We start from the raw sequence: 22500 nt of genomic DNA, 5'->3' as shown, positions 1-22500 counted from the left end.
GAGTTGCGACAACACATCCCGCGGTGCCGTCTGGTTAGGCAAGGGTTTGAGAAACAGCATTCGCGGTAGACCGGCGCGGCCGGCGGACACCCACGCGGCGTGCCGCAATCGGATCGCGCGCTCGGCCTCCGTTGATTTCCTCTAGGTGGGTGATTCGGGGCGTCTCGGTCTCGCTGCCGTTCGGTCGCGCCAAGGCCTGCGGGGGCGGCGCGTAGCGCACGCTCTCGCGGCGGCCGAGGCGCTAGAGTGCGACCCGCAAGTGGGGAGGAACCGTCCACCCAACGCCGGCGCGAGCCGGGGCCGGTGGGGGCCCTACCAAGGCGGGTCATGAGTGCCAGTCGGTCAGTTCGGGAGAAGGGGAGGGTACTCGGAGGCCCGCCGGGAGCAGACGGGGGTCCGGAAGCTGAGGGGGGTGAAGGACGGCGGCCGGGAGCAGACGGCCGTCCCCGGGAGGGGGTGTTCGTTCACGTGCGGACGCCGGGAGCAGGCGGCCGTCACGCGATTCTGCCAACCGTTCCTACCGGCCTGTGTTTAAGGAGGCGGCCGGTCCTCCGTCCTTGGATGGATAAGATTCGCAGATTTTCGCCCGGCCTGTGTTTAAGGAGGCGGCCGGTTCCCTCCTTCCTTCCTTTCTTGGATGTATAACATTCGCAGATTTTCGCCCGGCCGGTGGTTTAAGGAGGCGGCCGGTCCTCCCTCCTTGGATGTATAACATTCGCAGATTTTCGCCCGGCCTATGTTTAGTGAGGCGACCGGTCCTCCCTCCTTGGATGTATAACATTCGCATATTTTCGCCCGGCCGGTGGTTTAAGGAGGCGGCCGGTCCTCCCTCCTTGGATGTATAACATTCGCAGATTTTCGCCCGGCCTATGTTTAGTGAGGCGACCGGTCCTCCGTGGAGAGCGACCCGCAAGTGGGGAGGAACCGTCCACCCAACGCCGGCGCGAGCCGGGGCCGGTGGGGGCCCTACCAAGGCGGGTCTCATTGCCTGTCGGTCAGTTCGGGAGAAGGTGGGGGTACTCGGAGGCCCGCCGGGAGCAGACGGGGGTCCGGAAGGTGAGGGGGTGAAGGACGGCGGTCGGGAGCAGACGGCCGTCCCCGGGAGGGGGTGTTCGTTCACGTGCGGACGCCGGGAGCAGGCGGCCGTCACGCAATTCTGCCAACCGTTCCCACCGGCCTGTGTTTAAGGAGGCGGCCGGTCCTCCACGAGAAGAATTCTGCCAAACGTTCCACCGGCCTGTGTTTAAGGAGGCGGCCGGTCCTCCCCGTCGTTCCGCCGGCTTGTGTTTAAGGAGGCGGCCGGTCCTCCACGAGAAGAATTCTGCCAAACGTTCCACCGGCCTGTGTTTAAGGAGGCGGCCGGTCCTCCCCGTCGTTCCGCCGGCTTGTGTTTAAGGAGGCGGCCGGTCCTCCACTATTCCTTCCTTGGATGGAAAGCATGTAGCACTTTGAAAATTTTCGAGCACTGTGACACTTTGAAAATTTTCGAGAGTTTTTGTACTTAGAAAATTTTTCGCTCTTGCACTTCCAGAGTGCTTTGCGGTAGCTCCTAGGTTCGCTGTCCGAGCATGTGAACACTTTTTGGGGGGGAACACATCGCTAGAGACACCAGCCGCCTGGTTCTCGGGGCCAAAACTTGTGTTCCCCACACTCGTTCTGACTATATTTTGCGATTTGGGGGTAAAGGTAATGAGTACAGTGACTAGGGGGACCAACTCATCGTACTCTGGCGCACCAACAGACCAAAGCTGGTACTGCACTTACCCCTGGTACCCCAACGCCTGGTACCTGACGGGCGAGAGGCTGATTTTTCGCTATTTGCGGCCGACCGAGGGAACCAGACAAAGCGGACACTTTACGGCGCAAGAGCCGTTGGCACTTAGAAATTTTTCGACAAAGTTGGCGCGAGCTCCAGAAGGAGAGGCTGATTTTTCGCTATTTGTGGCCGACCGAGGGAACCAGGCAAAGCGGACACTTTACGGCGCAAGAGCCGTTGGCACTTAGAAATTTTTTGACAAAGTTGGCGCGAGCTCCAGAAGGAGAGGCTGATTTTTCGCTATTTGTGGCCGACCGAGGGAACCAGGCAAAGCGGACACTTTACGGCGCAAGAGCCGTTGGCACTTAGAAATTTTTTGACAAAGTTGGCGCGAGCTCCAGAAGGAGAGGCTGATTTTTCGCTATTTGTGGCCGACCGAGGGAACCAGGCAAAGCGGACACTTTACGGCGCAAGAGCCGTTGGCACTTAGAAAATATTCGCCAAAGTTGGCACGAGCTCCAGAAGGAGAGGCTGATTTTTCGCTATTTGTGGCCGACCGAGGGAACCAGACAAAGCGGACACATTACGGCGCAAGAGCCGTTGGCACTTAGAAAATATTCGCCAAAGTTGGCACGAGCTCCAGAAGGAGAGGCTGATTTTTCGCTATTTGTGGCCGACCGAGGGAACCAGACAAAGCGGACACTTTACGGCGCAAGAGCCGTTGGCACTTGCGCGAGCTCCAGAAGGAGAGGCTGATTTTTCGCTATTTGTGGCCGACCGAGGGAACCAGACAAAGCGGACACTTTACGGCGCAAGAGCCGTTGGCACTTAGAAAATATTCGCCAAAGTTGGCACGAGCTCCAGAAGGAGAGGCTGATTTTTCGCCGTTTGTGGCCGACCGAGGGAACCAGACAAAGCGGACACTTTACGGCGCAAGAGCCGTTGGCACTTAGGCGAGCTCCAGAAGGAGAGGCTGATTTTTCGCTATTTGTGGCCGACCGAGGGAACCAGGCAAAGCGGACACATTACGGCGCAAGAGCCGTTGGCACTTAGAAAATATTCGCCAAAGTTGGCACGAGCTCCAGAAGGAGAGGCTGATTTTTCGCTATTTGTGGCCGACCGAGGGAACCAGGCAAAGCGGACACTTTACGGCGCAAGAGCCGTTGGCACTTAGAAATTTTTTGACAAAGTTGGCGCGAGCTCCAGAAGGAGAGGCTGGTTTTTCGCTATTTGTGGCCGACCGAGGGAACCAGGCAAAGCGGACACATTACGGCGCAAGAGCCGTTGGCACTTAGGCGAGCTCCAGAAGGAGAGGCTGATTTTTCGCTATTTGTGGCCGACCGAGGGAACCAGGCAAAGCGGACACATTACGGCGCAAGAGCCGTTGGCACTTAGGCGAGCTCCAGAAGGAGAGGCTGGTTTTTCGCTATTTGTGGCCGACCGAGGGAACCAGGCAAAGCGGACACATTACGGCGCAAGAGCCGTTGGCACTTAGGCGAGCTCCAGAAGGAGAGGCTGATTTTTCGCCGTTTGTGGCCGACCGAGGGAACCAGGCAAAGCGGACACATTACGGCGCAAGAGCCGTTGGCACTTAGGCGAGCTCCAGAAGGAGAGGCTGGTTTTTCGCTATTTGTGGCCGACCGAGGGAACCAGGCAAAGCGGACACATTACGGCGCAAGAGCCGTTGGCACTTAGGCGAGCTCCAGAAGGAGAGGCTGATTTTTCGCCGTTTGTGGCCGACCGAGGGAACCAGGCAAAGCGGACACATTACGGCGCAAGAGCCGTTGGCACTTAGGCGAGCTCCAGAAGGAGAGGCTGGTTTTTCGCTATTTGTGGCCGACCGAGGGAACCAGGCAAAGCGGACACATTACGGCGCAAGAGCCGTTGGCACTTAGGCGAGCTCCAGAAGGAGAGGCTGATTTTTCGCCGTTTGTGGCCGACCGAGGGAACCAGGCAAAGCGGACACATTACGGCGCAAGAGCCGTTGGCACTTAGGCGAGCTCCAGAAGGAGAGGCTGGTTTTTCGCTATTTGTGGCCGACCGAGGGAACCAGGCAAAGCGGACACATTACGGCGCAAGAGCCGTTGGCACTTAGGCGAGCTCCAGAAGGAGAGGCTGATTTTTCGCCGTTTGTGGCCGACCGAGGGAACCAGGCAAAGCGGACACATTACGGCGCAAGAGCCGTTGGCACTTAGGCGAGCTCCAGAAGGAGAGGCTGGTTTTTCGCTATTTGTGGCCGACCGAGGGAACCAGGCAAAGCGGACACATTACGGCGCAAGAGCCGTTGGCACTTAGGCGAGCTCCAGAAGGAGAGGCTGATTTTTCGCCGTTTGTGGCCGACCGAGGGAACCAGGCAAAGCGGACACATTACGGCGCAAGAGCCGTTGGCACTTAGGCGAGCTCCAGAAGGAGAGGCTGGTTTTTCGCTATTTGTGGCCGACCGAGGGAACCAGGCAAAGCGGACACATTACGGCGCAAGAGCCGTTGGCACTTAGGCGAGCTCCAGAAGGAGAGGCTGATTTTTCGCCGTTTGTGGCCGACCGAGGGAACCAGGCAAAGCGGACACATTACGGCGCAAGAGCCGTTGGCACTTAGGCGAGCTCCAGAAGGAGAGGCTGGTTTTTCGCTATTTGTGGCCGACCGAGGGAACCAGGCAAAGCGGACACATTACGGCGCAAGAGCCGTTGGCACTTAGGCGAGCTCCAGAAGGAGAGGCTGATTTTTCGCCGTTTGTGGCCGACCGAGGGAACCAGGCAAAGCGGACACATTACGGCGCAAGAGCCGTTGGCACTTAGGCGAGCTCCAGAAGGAGAGGCTGGTTTTTCGCTATTTGTGGCCGACCGAGGGAACCAGGCAAAGCGGACACATTACGGCGCAAGAGCCGTTGGCACTTAGGCGAGCTCCAGAAGGAGAGGCTGATTTTTCGCCGTTTGTGGCCGACCGAGGGAACCAGGCAAAGCGGACACATTACGGCGCAAGAGCCGTTGGCACTTAGGCGAGCTCCAGAAGGAGAGGCTGGTTTTTCGCTATTTGTGGCCGACCGAGGGAACCAGGCAAAGCGGACACATTACGGCGCAAGAGCCGTTGGCACTTAGGCGAGCTCCAGAAGGAGAGGCTGATTTTTCGCCGTTTGTGGCCGACCGAGGGAACCAGGCAAAGCGGACACATTACGGCGCAAGAGCCGTTGGCACTTAGGCGAGCTCCAGAAGGAGAGGCTGGTTTTTCGCTATTTGTGGCCGACCGAGGGAACCAGGCAAAGCGGACACATTACGGCGCAAGAGCCGTTGGCACTTAGGCGAGCTCCAGAAGGAGAGGCTGATTTTTCGCCGTTTGTGGCCGACCGAGGGAACCAGGCAAAGCGGACACATTACGGCGCAAGAGCCGTTGGCACTTAGGCGAGCTCCAGAAGGAGAGGCTGGTTTTTCGCTATTTGTGGCCGACCGAGGGAACCAGGCAAAGCGGACACATTACGGCGCAAGAGCCGTTGGCACTTAGGCGAGCTCCAGAAGGAGAGGCTGATTTTTCGCCGTTTGTGGCCGACCGAGGGAACCAGGCAAAGCGGACACATTACGGCGCAAGAGCCGTTGGCACTTAGGCGAGCTCCAGAAGGAGAGGCTGGTTTTTCGCTATTTGTGGCCGACCGAGGGAACCAGGCAAAGCGGACACATTACGGCGCAAGAGCCGTTGGCACTTAGGCGAGCTCCAGAAGGAGAGGCTGATTTTTCGCCGTTTGTGGCCGACCGAGGGAACCAGGCAAAGCGGACACATTACGGCGCAAGAGCCGTTGGCACTTAGGCGAGCTCCAGAAGGAGAGGCTGGTTTTTCGCTATTTGTGGCCGACCGAGGGAACCAGGCAAAGCGGACACATTACGGCGCAAGAGCCGTTGGCACTTAGGCGAGCTCCAGAAGGAGAGGCTGATTTTTCGCCGTTTGTGGCCGACCGAGGGAACCAGGCAAAGCGGACACATTACGGCGCAAGAGCCGTTGGCACTTAGGCGAGCTCCAGAAGGAGAGGCTGGTTTTTCGCTATTTGTGGCCGACCGAGGGAACCAGGCAAAGCGGACACATTACGGCGCAAGAGCCGTTGGCACTTAGGCGAGCTCCAGAAGGAGAGGCTGATTTTTCGCCGTTTGTGGCCGACCGAGGGAACCAGGCAAAGCGGACACATTACGGCGCAAGAGCCGTTGGCACTTAGGCGAGCTCCAGAAGGAGAGGCTGGTTTTTCGCTATTTGTGGCCGACCGAGGGAACCAGGCAAAGCGGACACATTACGGCGCAAGAGCCGTTGGCACTTAGGCGAGCTCCAGAAGGAGAGGCTGATTTTTCGCCGTTTGTGGCCGACCGAGGGAACCAGGCAAAGCGGACACATTACGGCGCAAGAGCCGTTGGCACTTAGGCGAGCTCCAGAAGGAGAGGCTGGTTTTTCGCTATTTGTGGCCGACCGAGGGAACCAGGCAAAGCGGACACATTACGGCGCAAGAGCCGTTGGCACTTAGGCGAGCTCCAGAAGGAGAGGCTGATTTTTCGCCGTTTGTGGCCGACCGAGGGAACCAGGCAAAGCGGACACATTACGGCGCAAGAGCCGTTGGCACTTAGGCGAGCTCCAGAAGGAGAGGCTGGTTTTTCGCTATTTGTGGCCGACCGAGGGAACCAGGCAAAGCGGACACATTACGGCGCAAGAGCCGTTGGCACTTAGGCGAGCTCCAGAAGGAGAGGCTGGTTTTTCGCCGTTTGTGGCCGACCGAGGGAACCAGGCAAAGCGGACACATTACGGCGCAAGAGCCGTTGGCACTTAGGCGAGCTCCAGAAGGAGAGGCTGATTTTTCGCCGTTCGTGGCCGACCGAGGGAACCAGGCAAAGCGGACACATTACGGCGCAAGAGCCGTTGGCACTTAGAAAATATTCGCCAAAGTTGGCACGAGCTCCAGAATGAGAGGCTGATTTTTCGCCGTTTGTGGCCGACCGAGGGAACCAGGCAAAGCGGACACATTACGGCGCAAGAGCCGTTGGCACTTAGGCGAGCTCCAGAAGGAGAGGCTGATTTTTTCGCTATTTGTGGCCGACCGAGGGAACCAGGCAAAGCGGACACATTACGGCGCAAGAGCCGTTGGCACTTAGAAAATATTCGCCAAAGTTGGCACGAGCTCCAGAATGAGAGGCTGATTTTTCGCCGTTTGTGGCCGACCGAGGGAACCAGACAAAGCGGACACATTACGGCGCAAGAGCCGTTGGCACTTAGGCGAGCTCCAGAAGGAGAGGCTGATTTTTTCGCTATTTGTGGCCGACCGAGGGAACCAGGCAAAGCGGACACATTACGGCGCAAGAGCCGTTGGCACTTAGAAAATATTCGCCAAAGTTGGCACGAGCTCCAGAATGAGAGGCTGATTTTTCGCCGTTTGTGGCCGACCGAGGGAACCAGGCAAAGCGGACACATTACGGCGCAAGAGCCGTTGGCACTTAGGCGAGCTCCAGAAGGAGAGGCTGATTTTTTCGCTATTTGTGGCCGACCGAGGGAACCAGGCAAAGCGGACACATTACGGCGCAAGAGCCGTTGGCACTTAGAAAATATTCGCCAAAGTTGGCACGAGCTCCAGAATGAGAGGCTGATTTTTCGCCGTTTGTGGCCGACCGAGGGAACCAGACAAAGCGGACACATTACGGCGCAAGAGCCGTTGGCACTTAGGCGAGCTCCAGAAGGAGAGGCTGATTTTTCGCTATTTGTGGCCGACCGAGGGAACCAGGCAAAGCGGACACTTTACGGCGCAAGAGCCGTTGGCACTTAGAAAATATTCGCCAAAGTTGGCACGAGCTCCAGAAGGAGAGGCTGATTTTTCGCCGTTTGTGGCCGACCGAGGGAACCAGACAAAGCGGACACATTACGGCGCAAGAGCCGTTGGCACTTAGGCGAGCTCCAGAAGGAGAGGCTGATTTTTCGCTATTTGTGGCCGACCGAGGGAACCAGGCAAAGCGGACACTTTACGGCGCAAGAGCCGTTGGCACTTAGAAAATATTCTGAAATTCTCACCGACCTCCGTGGTGGAGAGGCCGAATTTTCGACATTCGTGGCCGACCGGGGAACCGTCGCCACTCGGACAACTTGTGCGGCAGCCCTCGGTGATTTTAGGACCGCTTTTTCACCCTCGCTGTCCGACCGGAGAACCGTCGTAGCTCGGACAGTTCGTGTGCCAGCATCCGCTGGCACTTAGAAAATTTTAAAAAAGAAAAAAATAGTCTTCTGCATATACGTTCTGACTATATTTTGCGATTAGGGGGTAAAGGTAATGAGTACAGTGACTAGGGGGACCAACTCATCGTACTCTGGCGCACCAACACGCCAAGGTTGGTACTGCACTTAGGCTGATTTTTGCGCTATTCGCGGCCGACCGGGGAACCAGCGCGGAGCGGACACATTACGGCGAATGAGCCGTTGGCACTTAGAAAATTTTTGAGCTTTTTTCGAACTTCCGTGAGGCTGATTTTGCGCTATTCGCGGCCGACCGGGGAACCAGCGCGGAGCGGACACATTACGGCGAATGAGCCGTTGGCACTTAGAAAATTTTTGAGCTTTTTTCGAACTTCCGTGAGGCTGATTTTGCGCTATTCGCGGCCGACCGGGGAACCAGCGCGGAGCGGACACATTACGGCGAATGAGCCGTTGGCACTTAGAAAATTTTTGAGCTTTTTTCGGACTTCCGTGTGGAGCTTTGGGGCCGTTCCGCCTAACTTTTTATGCCCGATTAGGCTTCCAGGGAGGCGGCTAAGCATTATTGACCAATCATGGAGCTTTTTTGGGACTTCCGTGTGGAGCTTTGGGGCCGTTCCGCCTAGCTTTTTATGCCCGATTAGGCTTCCAGGGAGGCGGCTAAGCATTATTGACCAATCATGGAGCTTTTTTGGGACTTCCGTGTGGAGCTTTGGGGCCGTTCCGCCTAGCTTTTTATGCCCGATTAGGCTTCCAGGGAGGCGGCTAAGCATTATTGACCAATCATGGAGCTTTTTTGGGACTTCCGTGTGGAGCTTTGGGGCCGTTCCGCCTAGCTTTTTATGCCCGATTAGGCTTCCAGGGAGGCGGCTAAGCATTATTGACCAATCATGGAGCTTTTTTGGGACTTCCAGCCGGTGCTTTGGGGGCCTTCCCCCTCACTTTCTACGCCCGATTGGGCTTCCAGGGACGCGGCTAAGCATTTTTAACAGAAATGGAGCTTTTTGCGGAGCTCCAGCCGGTGCCACCGGCAGGCCGTGCACGCGGACGAGATGACCGAAAGAAGCTCCAGGAGAGCGGATGGACGCTTTTTAAGCACCGAGGCGGAGATCGCGGAGCTTTAATAGACTTCCAGCGGGCCCAAAGCGGCCAGGCAGACGGCGCAGCGCGACCTGGTACCTCGCACGGGACGCATCGCCCCCCCCGCGCACAGTTCCAGGGGGCCGGGATGACGTTTCAAAGCTGCCGCTGCAGCTGCGGCGGGGAGTGGCCTCCCTCCGGTGGACACGACGAGTAAATGACACCGGCCGCTGACGCAAACCCACGCCGGACAGGAGAGCTCAAAAGCCGGGTAACATTTCAAGGAAGACCCCCCCTGCGCAGACCTCCACTAGGCCGGGATGACTGTTCAGCTGTGGCGGGGAGTGGCCTCCCTCCGGTCGGCACGACGAGTAAATGACACCGGCCGCTGACGCAAACCCACGCCGGACAGGAGAGCTCAAAAGCCGGGTAACATTTCAAGGAAGACCCCCCCTGCGCAGACCTCCACTAGGCCGGGATGACTGTTCAGCTGTGGCGGGGAGTGGCCTCCCTCCGGTCGGCACGACGAGTAAATGACACCGGCCGCTGACGCAAACCCACGCCGGACAGGAGAGCTCAAAAGCCGGGTAACATTTCAAGGAAGACCCCCCCTGCGCAGACCTCCACTAGGCCGGGATGACTGTTCAGCTGTGGCGGGGAGTGGCCTCCCTCCGGTGGACACGACGAGTAAATGACACCGGCCGCTGACGCAAACCCACGCCGGACAGGAGAGCTCAAAAGCCGGGTAACATTTCAAGGAAGACCCCCCCTGCGCAGACCTCCACTAGGCCGGGATGACTGTTCAGCTGTGGCGGGGAGTGGCCTCCCTCCGGTCGGCACGACGAGTAAATGACACCGGCCGCTGACGCAAACCCACGCCGGACAGGAGAGCTCAAAAGCCGGGTAACATTTCAAGGAAGACCCCCCCTGCGCAGACCTCCACTAGGCCGGGATGACTGTTCAGCTGTGGCGGGGAGTGGCCTCCCTCCGGTCGGCACGACGAGTAAATGACACCGGCCGCTGACGCAAACCCACGCCGGACAGGAGAGCTCAAAAGCCGGGTAACATTTCAAGGAAGACCCCCCCTGCGCAGACCTCCACTAGGCCGGGATGACTGTTCAGCTGTGGCGGGGAGTGGCCTCCCTCCGGTCGGCACGACGAGTAAATGACACCGGCCGCTGACGCAAACCCACGCCGGACAGGAGAGCTCAAAAGCCGGGTAACATTTCAAGGAAGACCCCCCCTGCGCAGACCTCCACTAGGCCGGGATGACTGTTCAGCTGTGGCGGGGAGTGGCCTCCCTCCGGTCGGCACGACGAGTAAATGACACCGGCCGCTGACGCAAACCCACGCCGGACAGGAGAGCTCAAAAGCCGGGTAACATTTCAAGGAAGACCCCCCCTGCGCAGACCTCCACTAGGCCGGGATGACTGTTCAGCTGTGGCGGGGAGTGGCCTCCCTCCGGTCGGCACGACGAGTAAATGACACCGGCCGCTGACGCAAACCCACGCCGGACAGGAGAGCTCAAAAGCCGGGTAACATTTCAAGGAAGACCCCCCCTGCGCAGACCTCCACTAGGCCGGGATGACTGTTCAGCTGTGGCGGGGAGTGGCCTCCCTCCGGTCGGCACGACGAGTAAATGACACCGGCCGCTGACGCAAACCCACGCCGGACAGGAGAGCTCAAAAGCCGGGTAACATTTCAAGGAAGACCCCCCCTGCGCAGACCTCCACTAGGCCGGGATGACTGTTCAGCTGTGGCGGGGAGTGGCCTCCCTCCGGTCGGCACGACGAGTAAATGACACCGGCCGCTGACGCAAACCCACGCCGGACAGGAGAGCTCAAAAGCCGGGTAACATTTCAAGGAAGACCCCCCCTGCGCAGACCTCCACTAGGCCGGGATGACTGTTCAGCTGTGGCGGGGAGTGGCCTCCCTCCGGTCGGCACGACGAGTAAATGACACCGGCCGCTGACGCAAACCCACGCCGGACAGGAGAGCTCAAAAGCCGGGTAACATTTCAAGGAAGACCCCCCCTGCGCAGACCTCCACTAGGCCGGGATGACTGTTCAGCTGCGGCGGGGAGTGGCCTCCCTCCGGTCGGCACGACGAGTAAAGCTATTTAGGAAAATCTGAGATAAATATCACTTGCATAATAATTTGGAACACGGTCCCGTGTTCCAAATTATTATGCAAAATGTATTTAGACACCAGCAATCGCACTTAGATTTGTTTCTTTTTTCTTTCTTTTAGCTTCCATAATGTTACCGGGCGCTGACGCAAACCCACGCCCGGCAGGAGAGCTCAAAAGCCGGGTAACATTTCAAGGAAGACCCCCCCTGCGCAGACCTCCACTAGGCCGGGATGACTGTTCAGCTGCGGCGGGGAGTGGCCTCCCTCCGGTCGGCACGACGAGTAAAGCTATTTAGGAAAATCTGAGATAAATATCACTTGCATAATAATTTGGAACACGGTCCCGTGTTCCAAATTATTATGCAAAATGTATTTAGACACCAGCAATCGCACTTAGATTTGTTTCTTTTTTCTTTCTTTTAGCTTCCATAATGTTACCGGGCGCTGACGCAAACCCACGCCCGGCAGGAGAGCTCAAAAGCCGGGTAACATTTCAAGGAAGACCCCCCCTGCGCAGACCTCCACTAGGCCGGGATGACTGTTCAGCTGCGGCGGGGAGTGGCCTCCCTCCGGTCGGCACGACGAGTAAATGACACCGGCCGCTGACGCAAACCCACGCCGGACAGGAGAGCTCAAAAGCCGGGTAACATTTCAAGGAAGACCCCCCCTGCGCAGACCTCCACTAGGCCGGGATGACTTTTCAAAGCTGCCTCTGCAGCTGCGGCGGGGAGTTGCCTCCCTCCGGTGGACACGACGAGTAAATACACCAGCACTTGCTCTTAGATTTGTTTCTTTTTTCTTTCTTTTAGCTTCCATAATGTTACCGGGCGCTGACGCAAACCCACGCCCGGCAGGAGAGCTCGGAAGCCGGGTAACATTTCAAGGAAGACCCCCCCTGCGCAGACCTCCACTAGGCCGGGATGACTGTTCAGCTGCGGCGGGGAGTGGCCTCCCTCCGGTCGGCACGACGAGTAAAGCTATTTAGGAAAATCTGAGATAAATATCACTTGCATAATAATTTGGAACACGGTCCCGTGTTCCAAATTATTATGCAAAATGTATTTAGACACCAGCAATCGCACTTAGATTTGTTTCTTTTTTCTTTCTTTTAGCTTCCATAATGTTACCGGGCGCTGACGCAAACCCACGCCGGACAGGAGAGCTCAAAAGCCGGGTAACATTTCAAGGAAGACCCCCCCTGCGCAGACCTCCACTAGGCCGGGATGACTGTTCAGCTGTGGCGGGGAGTGGCCTCCCTCCGGTCGGCACGACGAGTAAATGACACCGGCCGCTGACGCAAACCCACGCCGGACAGGAGAGCTCAAAAGCCGGGTAACATTTCAAGGAAGACCCCCCCTGCGCAGACCTCCACTAGGCCGGGATGACTGTTCAGCTGCGGCGGGGAGTGGCCTCCCTCCGGTCGGCACGACGAGTAAAGCTATTTAGGAAAATCTGAGATAAATATCACTTGCATAATAATTTGGAACACGGTCCCGTGTTCCAAATTATTATGCAAAATGTATTTAGACACCAGCAATCGCACTTAGATTTGTTTCTTTTTTCTTTCTTTTAGCTTCCATAATGTTACCGGGCGCTGACGCAAACCCACGCCCGGCAGGAGAGCTCAAAAGCCGGGTAACATTTCAAGGAAGACCCCCCCTGCGCAGACCTCCACTAGGCCGGGATGACTGTTCAGCTGCGGCGGGGAGTGGCCTCCCTCCGGTCGGCACGACGAGTAAAGCTATTTAGGAAAATCTGAGATAAATATCACTTGCATAATAATTTGGAACACGGTCCCGTGTTCCAAATTATTATGCAAAATGTATTTAGACACCAGCAATCGCACTTAGATTTGTTTCTTTTTTCTTTCTTTTAGCTTCCATAATGTTACCGGGCGCTGACGCAAACCCACGCCCGGCAGGAGAGCTCAAAAGCCGGGTAACATTTCAAGGAAGACCCCCCCTGCGCAGACCTCCACTAGGCCGGGATGACTGTTCAGCTGCGGCGGGGAGTGGCCTCCCTCCGGTCGGCACGACGAGTAAAGCTATTTAGGAAAATCTGAGATAAATATCACTTGCATAATAATTTGGAACACGGTCCCGTGTTCCAAATTATTATGCAAAATGTATTTAGACACCAGCAATCGCACTTAGATTTGTTTCTTTTTTCTTTCTTTTAGCTTCCATAATGTTACCGGGCGCTGACGCAAACCCACGCCGGACAGGAGAGCTCAAAAGCCGGGTAACATTTCAAGGAAGACCCCCCCTGCGCAGACCTCCACTAGGCCGGGATGACTGTTCAGCTGTGGCGGGGAGTGGCCTCCCTCCGGTCGGCACGACGAGTAAATGACACCGGCCGCTGACGCAAACCCACGCCGGACAGGAGAGCTCAAAAGCCGGGTAACATTTCAAGGAAGACCCCCCCTGCGCAGACCTCCACTAGGCCGGGATGACTGTTCAGCTGCGGCGGGGAGTGGCCTCCCTCCGGTCGGCACGACGAGTAAAGCTATTTAGGAAAATCTGAGATAAATATCACTTGCATAATAATTTGGAACACGGTCCCGTGTTCCAAATTATTATGCAAAATGTATTTAGACACCAGCAATCGCACTTAGATTTGTTTCTTTTTTCTTTCTTTTAGCTTCCATAATGTTACCGGGCGCTGACGCAAACCCACGCCCGGCAGGAGAGCTCAAAAGCCGGGTAACATTTCAAGGAAGACCCCCCCTGCGCAGACCTCCACTAGGCCGGGATGACTGTTCAGCTGCGGCGGGGAGTGGCCTCCCTCCGGTCGGCACGACGAGTAAAGCTATTTAGGAAAATCTGAGATAAATATCACTTGCATAATAATTTGGAACACGGTCCCGTGTTCCAAATTATTATGCAAAATGTATTTAGACACCAGCAATCGCACTTAGATTTGTTTCTTTTTTCTTTCTTTTAGCTTCCATAATGTTACCGGGCGCTGACGCAAACCCACGCCCGGCAGGAGAGCTCAAAAGCCGGGTAACATTTCAAGGAAGACCCCCCCTGCGCAGACCTCCACTAGGCCGGGATGACTGTTCAGCTGCGGCGGGGAGTGGCCTCCCTCCGGTCGGCACGACGAGTAAAGCTATTTAGGAAAATCTGAGATAAATATCACTTGCATAATAATTTGGAACACGGTCCCGTGTTCCAAATTATTATGCAAAATGTATTTAGACACCAGCAATCGCACTTAGATTTGTTTCTTTTTTCTTTCTTTTAGCTTCCATAATGTTACCGGGCGCTGACGCAAACCCACGCCCGGCAGGAGAGCTCAAAAGCCGGGTAACATTTCAAGGAAGACCCCCCCTGCGCAGACCTCCACTAGGCCGGGATGACTGTTCAGCTGCGGCGGGGAGTGGCCTCCCTCCGGTCGGCACGACGAGTAAATGACACCGGCCGCTGACGCAAACCCACGCCGGACAGGAGAGCTCAAAAGCCGGGTAACATTTCAAGGAAGACCCCCCCTGCGCAGACCTCCACTAGGCCGGGATGACTTTTCAAAGCTGCCTCTGCAGCTGCGGCGGGGAGTTGCCTCCCTCCGGTGGACACGACGAGTAAATACACCAGCACTTGCTCTTAGATTTGTTTCTTTTTTCTTTCTTTTAGCTTCCATAATGTTACCGGGCGCTGACGCAAACCCACGCCCGGCAGGAGAGCTCGGAAGCCGGGTAACATTTCAAGGAAGACCCCCCCTGCGCAGACCTCCACTAGGCCGGGATGACTGTTCAGCTGCGGCGGGGAGTGGCCTCCCTCCGGTCGGCACGACGAGTAAAGCTATTTAGGAAAATCTGAGATAAATATCACTTGCATAATAATTTGGAACACGGTCCCGTGTTCCAAATTATTATGCAAAATGTATTTAGACACCAGCAATCGCACTTAGATTTGTTTCTTTTTTCTTTCTTTTAGCTTCCATAATGTTACCGGGCGCTGACGCAAACCCACGCCGGACAGGAGAGCTCAAAAGCCGGGTAACATTTCAAGGAAGACCCCCCCTGCGCAGACCTCCACTAGGCCGGGATGACTGTTCAGCTGTGGCGGGGAGTGGCCTCCCTCCGGTCGGCACGACGAGTAAATGACACCGGCCGCTGACGCAAACCCACGCCGGACAGGAGAGCTCAAAAGCCGGGTAACATTTCAAGGAAGACCCCCCCTGCGCAGACCTCCACTAGGCCGGGATGACTGTTCAGCTGCGGCGGGGAGTGGCCTCCCTCCGGTCGGCACGACGAGTAAAGCTATTTAGGAAAATCTGAGATAAATATCACTTGCATAATAATTTGGAACACGGTCCCGTGTTCCAAATTATTATGCAAAATGTATTTAGACACCAGCAATCGCACTTAGATTTGTTTCTTTTTTCTTTCTTTTAGCTTCCATAATGTTACCGGGCGCTGACGCAAACCCACGCCCGGCAGGAGAGCTCAAAAGCCGGGTAACATTTCAAGGAAGACCCCCCCTGCGCAGACCTCCACTAGGCCGGGATGACTGTTCAGCTGCGGCGGGGAGTGGCCTCCCTCCGGTCGGCACGACGAGTAAAGCTATTTAGGAAAATCTGAGATAAATATCACTTGCATAATAATTTGGAACACGGTCCCGTGTTCCAAATTATTATGCAAAATGTATTTAGACACCAGCAATCGCACTTAGATTTGTTTCTTTTTTCTTTCTTTTAGCTTCCATAATGTTACCGGGCGCTGACGCAAACCCACGCCCGGCAGGAGAGCTCAAAAGCCGGGTAACATTTCAAGGAAGACCCCCCCTGCGCAGACCTCCACTAGGCCGGGATGACTGTTCAGCTGCGGCGGGGAGTGGCCTCCCTCCGGTCGGCACGACGAGTAAAGCTATTTAGGAAAATCTGAGATAAATATCACTTGCATAATAATTTGGAACACGGTCCCGTGTTCCAAATTATTATGCAAAATGTATTTAGACACCAGCAATCGCACTTAGATTTGTTTCTTTTTTCTTTCTTTTAGCTTCCATAATGTTACCGGGCGCTGACGCAAACCCACGCCGGACAGGAGAGCTCAAAAGCCGGGTAACATTTCAAGGAAGACCCCCCCTGCGCAGACCTCCACTAGGCCGGGATGACTGTTCAGCTGTGGCGGGGAGTGGCCTCCCTCCGGTCGGCACGACGAGTAAATGACACCGGCCGCTGACGCAAACCCACGCCGGACAGGAGAGCTCAAAAGCCGGGTAACATTTCAAGGAAGACCCCCCCTGCGCAGACCTCCACTAGGCCGGGATGACTGTTCAGCTGCGGCGGGGAGTGGCCTCCCTCCGGTCGGCACGACGAGTAAAGCTATTTAGGAAAATCTGAGATAAATATCACTTGCATAATAATTTGGAACACGGTCCCGTGTTCCAAATTATTATGCAAAATGTATTTAGACACCAGCAATCGCACTTAGATTTGTTTCTTTTTTCTTTCTTTTAGCTTCCATAATGTTACCGGGCGCTGACGCAAACCCACGCCCGGCAGGAGAGCTCAAAAGCCGGGTAACATTTCAAGGAAGACCCCCCCTGCGCAGACCTCCACTAGGCCGGGATGACTGTTCAGCTGCGGCGGGGAGTGGCCTCCCTCCGGTCGGCACGACGAGTAAAGCTATTTAGGAAAATCTGAGATAAATATCACTTGCATAATAATTTGGAACACGGTCCCGTGTTCCAAATTATTATGCAAAATGTATTTAGACACCAGCAATCGCACTTAGATTTGTTTCTTTTTTCTTTCTTTTAGCTTCCATAATGTTACCGGGCGCTGACGCAAACCCACGCCCGGCAGGAGAGCTCAAAAGCCGGGTAACATTTCAAGGAAGACCCCCCCTGCGCAGACCTCCACTAGGCCGGGATGACTGTTCAGCTGCGGCGGGGAGTGGCCTCCCTCCGGTCGGCACGACGAGTAAAGCTATTTAGGAAAATCTGAGATAAATATCACTTGCATAATAATTTGGAACACGGTCCCGTGTTCCAAATTATTATGCAAAATGTATTTAGACACCAGCAATCGCACTTAGATTTGTTTCTTTTTTCTTTCTTTTAGCTTCCATAATGTTACCGGGCGCTGACGCAAACCCACGCCCGGCAGGAGAGCTCAAAAGCCGGGTAACATTTCAAGGAAGACCCCCCCTGCGCAGACCTCCACTAGGCCGGGATGACTGTTCAGCTGCGGCGGGGAGTGGCCTCCCTCCGGTCGGCACGACGAGTAAATGACACCGGCCGCTGACGCAAACCCACGCCGGACAGGAGAGCTCAAAAGCCGGGTAACATTTCAAGGAAGACCCCCCCTGCGCAGACCTCCACTAGGCCGGGATGACTTTTCAAAGCTGCCTCTGCAGCTGCGGCGGGGAGTTGCCTCCCTCCGGTGGACACGACGAGTAAATACACCAGCACTTGCTCTTAGATTTGTTTCTTTTTTCTTTCTTTTAGCTTCCATAATGTTACCGGGCGCTGACGCAAACCCACGCCCGGCAGGAGAGCTCGGAAGCCGGGTAACATTTCAAGGAAGACCCCCCCTGCGCAGACCTCCACTAGGCCGGGATGACTGTTCAGCTGCGGCGGGGAGTGGCCTCCCTCCGGTCGGCACGACGAGTAAAGCTATTTAGGAAAATCTGAGATAAATATCACTTGCATAATAATTTGGAACACGGTCCCGTGTTCCAAATTATTATGCAAAATGTATTTAGACACCAGCAATCGCACTTAGATTTGTTTCTTTTTTCTTTCTTTTAGCTTCCATAATGTTACCGGGCGCTGACGCAAACCCACGCCCGGCAGGAGAGCTCAAAAGCCGGGTAACATTTCAAGGAAGCTATTTAGGAAAATCTGAGATAAATATCCTTTGCATAATAATTTGGAACACGGTCCCGTGTTCCAAATTATTATGCAAAATGTATTTAAGTGTCATAAAGATTACATTTTTTGTTTTTCAAGTACTGAAATCACCCTCAGTCATGGTACAGTCCATGGTAGTCTGCCAGGTGAGCGCAATTGTAGTAATTAACAAGTCTATTTAAGTTCCGCGTTTTTAAGCGTTCGGCCATTTCGTTCAACCATGGGGAGGAAAAAGGATCTCTCTGCTGTCGAGAAGCGTGAAATCGTTCGATGCCTTGGACAAGGTATGCAGACATTCGATATTGCACGAAAGCTTAAGCGCGACCATCGAACTTTGAAGAAATTCGTCGCTGATTCGGAGCAAACGCGCGTTCGTGCAGACAAAGGCACGACAAGGAAGGTTTCTGCAAGACAAACAAATCGAATCAAGAGGGCGGCTGCAAGCATGCCACTAAAGACGAGCAAACAAATATTCGACGCTGCTGGTGCCAGTGAAGTCCCACGAACGACGAGGTGCAGGATCCTCCAGAGGCTTGCAGTTGTGCGGAAACCCTCCATTCGGCCACCCCTGAACAACGCGAACAAGCAGAAACGGCTGCAGTGGGCCCAGACTTACATGAAGACAAATTTTCAGACAGTCCTGTTCACCGACGAGTGCCGTGCCACCTTGGATGGGCCAGGTAGGGTTTTTTAAGTTTTTCCTTGCACTTTTGAGAGCTCAGGGGATGCTTTGAGAATAATTGTCAATTTCTGTCTATGTGAAGCCCTTTGAGACTGCTTGTGATTTAGGGCTATACAAATAAACTTGATTTGACTTGACTTTACAGATGGATGGAGTCGTGGATGGTTGGTGGACGGCCACGATAGCCCAACAAGGCTGCGGCGTCAGCAGGGAGGTGGCGGAGTGATGTTTTGGGCCGGAATCATGGGGAGAGAGCTGCTTGGCCCCTTTAGGGTCCCTGAAGGCGTCAAAATTACGTCTGTTAACTACGTGGAATTTCTGACTCAACACTTCTGTCCATGGTACAACAGGAAGAACCGTGCTTTCCGTCAAAAGATCATCTTCATGCATGACAATGCACCGTCTCATGCTGCAAGAAATACGTCAACGTCTTTGGCATCTATGGGAATAAAGGGAGAGAAACTGATGGTGTGGCCCCCATGCTCCCCTGACCTCAATCCCTATTGAAAACTTGTGGAGCATCGTCAAGCAGAAAATCTACGAAGGTGGGAGGCAGTTCAATTCCAAAGAGCAGCTCTGGCAGGCTATTCTTAGATCCTGCCAAGAAATTCAACCAGAAACTGTACAAAAACTCACAAGTTCAGTGGATGGAAGAATCGTGAAGCTGCTGTTGAACAAAGGGTCCTATGTTAAAATGTAACTTTGTTTTTTATTGAAATAAAGGGTCCTATGTTAAAATGTAACTTGTTTGTCTTTTCTTTGAAATAGCTTTTGATTTCAGTAAATATGACCTCCTAATGCTGTAAATTCTTAAGATGGGCATTTCAGTTCATAAAAACCTATAAAATGTTATAAAACTCTGTTGTGCGTAATAATGTGGAACAGTGCATTTTAAGTTTTTTATTTTTTAAAAATTCTGTGATCATTCGGAGGTTTGTTCAATAAAATTAGAATTCATCAAAATAATGGTTGATGACTTGAAAATTATGCTGACTCATTTTGCATCGACTATTTAGGAAAATCTGAGATAAATGTCACTTGCATAATAATTTGGAACACGGTGTAAGTGCGATTGCTGGTGTATTTACTCGTCGTGTCCACCGGAGGACGGCAAATCCCCGCCGCAGCTGCAGCGGCAGCGCTTAAATGTCTTCCCGGCCGCCTGGAACTCTGCACGGGGCGTGTTTCGTCCCGCGCAGCGGTACCAGATCGCGCTGCGCCGTCAGCCGAGCCGCGCGCGGTCCGCTGGAAGTCTACACTGTGTTCCAAATTATTATGCAAATTGTATTTATGTGTCATAAAGATTACATTTTTTGTTTTTCAATTAAACTCATGGATGGTATTACGTGTCAGGGCTCTTTGGATCACTGAGATCAATCTCAGACACCGGGGATCATTACCGGCCAGTTGAGCCCAAATTAAGGAAAAACTACTTAAGAATGGTGTTCCACATTATTAAGCAGATAATTTGAAGTTCGCTTTGAGCAGTGGCGGACGCCAACCCACGACCGGTGGGAGAGCTCGGAGGGCGGATGGGCTTTCAAGGAAGCCCCCCAGGCCGGTCCCACTCGCACTTAGAATTTTTTTTTTTTTTTGGCTTCCATAATGTACCGGGCGCGGACGCGAAACCCACGCCGGGCATGGCAGCTCGAAAGGCGGCTAAGCATTCAAGGAAGCACCGTCTGGAGCTTCAGAGCCGTTCCGCCTGACTTTTAACGTAGAGTACCGGGCGCAAACCACTAACTCAAGCCCGGCATGGCAGCTCGAAAGGCGGCTAAGCATTCAAGGAAGCACCGTCTGGAGCTTCAGAGCCGTTCCGCCTGACTTTTAACGTAGAGTACCGGGCGCAAACCACTAACTCAAGCCCGGCATGGCAGCTCGAAAGGCGGCTAAGCATTCAAGGAAGCACCGTCTGGAGCTTCAGAGCCGTTCCGCCTGACTTTTAACGTAGAGTACCGGGCGCAAACCACTAACTCAAGCCCGGCATGGCAGCTCGAAAGGCGGCTAAGCATTCAAGGAAGCACCGTCTGGAGCTTCAGAGCCGTTCCGCCTGACTTTTAACGTAGAGTACCGGGCGCAAACCACTAACTCAAGCCCGGCATGGCAGCTCGAAAGGCGGCTAAGCATTCAAGGAAGCACCGTCTGGAGCTTCAGAGCCGTTCCGCCTGACTTTTAACGTAGAGTACCGGGCGCAAACCACTAACTCAAGCCCGGCATGGCAGCTCGAAAGGCGGCTAAGCATTCAAGGAAGCACCGTCTGGAGCTTCAGAGCCGTTCCGCCTGACTTTTAACGTAGAGTACCGGGCGCAAACCACTAACTCAAGCCCGGCATGGCAGCTCGAAAGGCGGCTAAGCATTCAAGGAAGCACCGTCTGGAGCTTCAGAGCCGTTCCGCCTGACTTTTAACGTAGAGTACCGGGCGCAAACCACTAACTCAAGCCCGGCATGGCAGCTCGAAAGGCGGCTAAGCATTCAAGGAAGCACCGTCTGGAGCTTCAGAGCCGTTCCGCCTGACTTTTAACGTAGAGTACCGGGCGCAAACCACTAACTCAAGCCCGGCATGGCAGCTCGAAAGGCGGCTAAGCATTCAAGGAAGCACCGTCTGGAGCTTCAGAGCCGTTCCGCCTGACTTTTAACGTAGAGTACCGGGCGCAAACCACTAACTCAAGCCCGGCATGGCAGCTCGAAAGGCGGCTAAGCATTCAAGGAAGCACCGTCTGGAGCTTCAGAGCCGTTCCGCCTGACTTTTAACGTAGAGTACCGGGCGCAAACCACTAACTCAAGCCCGGCATGGCAGCTCGAAAGGCGGCTAAGCATTCAAGGAAGCACCGTCTGGAGCTTCAGAGCCGTTCCGCCTGACTTTTAACGTAGAGTACCGGGCGCAAACCACTAACTCAAGCCCGGCATGGCAGCTCGAAAGGCGGCTAAGCATTCAAGGAAGCACCGTCTGGAGCTTCAGAGCCGTTCCGCCTGACTTTTAACGTAGAGTACCGGGCGCAAACCACTAACTCAAGCCCGGCATGGCAGCTCGAAAGGCGGCTAAGCATTCAAGGAAGCGACGCCGGCCGGTCCGCGGGCCAAATAGGGTCCAGTAAAGTACCGGGCGCAAACCACTAACTCAAGCCCGGCATGGCAGCTCGAAAGGCGGCTAAGCATTCAAGGAAGCGACGCCGGCCGGTCCGCGGGCCAAATAGGGTCCAGTAAAGTACCGGGCGCGGCCACTAACGCCTTGTGGCGGTCGCCTTGTGGCGGTCGGGGGGTGGCGGTCGGGGCTGGCGCTTGGGGCCGGTGGCGGTCGCCTTGTGGCGGTCGCCTTGTGGCGGTCGGGGGGTGGCGGTCGGGGCTGGCGCTTGGGGCCAGTGGCGGTCGCCTTGTGGCGGTCGCCTTGTGGCGGTCGCCTTGTGGCGGTCGCCTTGTGGCGGTCGCCTTGTGGCGGTCGGGGGGGTGGCGGTCGGGGCTGGCGCTTGGGGCCAGTGGCGGTCGCCTTGTGGCGGTCGCCTTGTGGCGGTCGCCTTGTGGCGGTCGCCTTGTGGCGGTCGCCTTGTGGCGGTCGGGGGGTGGCGGTCGGGGCTGGCGCTTGGGGCCAGTGGCGGTCGCCTTGTGGCGGTCGCCTTGTGGCGGTCGCCTTGTGGCGGTCGCCTTGTGGCGGTCGCCTTGTGGCGGTCGCCTTGTGGCGGTCGGGGGGTGGCGGTCGGGGCTGGCGCTTGGGGCCAGTGGCGGTCGCCTTGTGGCGGTCGCCTTGTGGCGGTCGCCTTGTGGCGGTCGCCTTGTGGCGGTCGCCTTGTGGCGGT

Source organism: Syngnathus typhle, unplaced genomic scaffold (assembly GCF_033458585.1).
Source record: "Syngnathus typhle isolate RoL2023-S1 ecotype Sweden unplaced genomic scaffold, RoL_Styp_1.0 HiC_scaffold_161, whole genome shotgun sequence".
Lineage (NCBI taxonomy): Eukaryota > Metazoa > Chordata > Actinopteri > Syngnathiformes > Syngnathidae > Syngnathus > Syngnathus typhle.
This window is presented reverse-complemented; position numbering follows the sequence as displayed.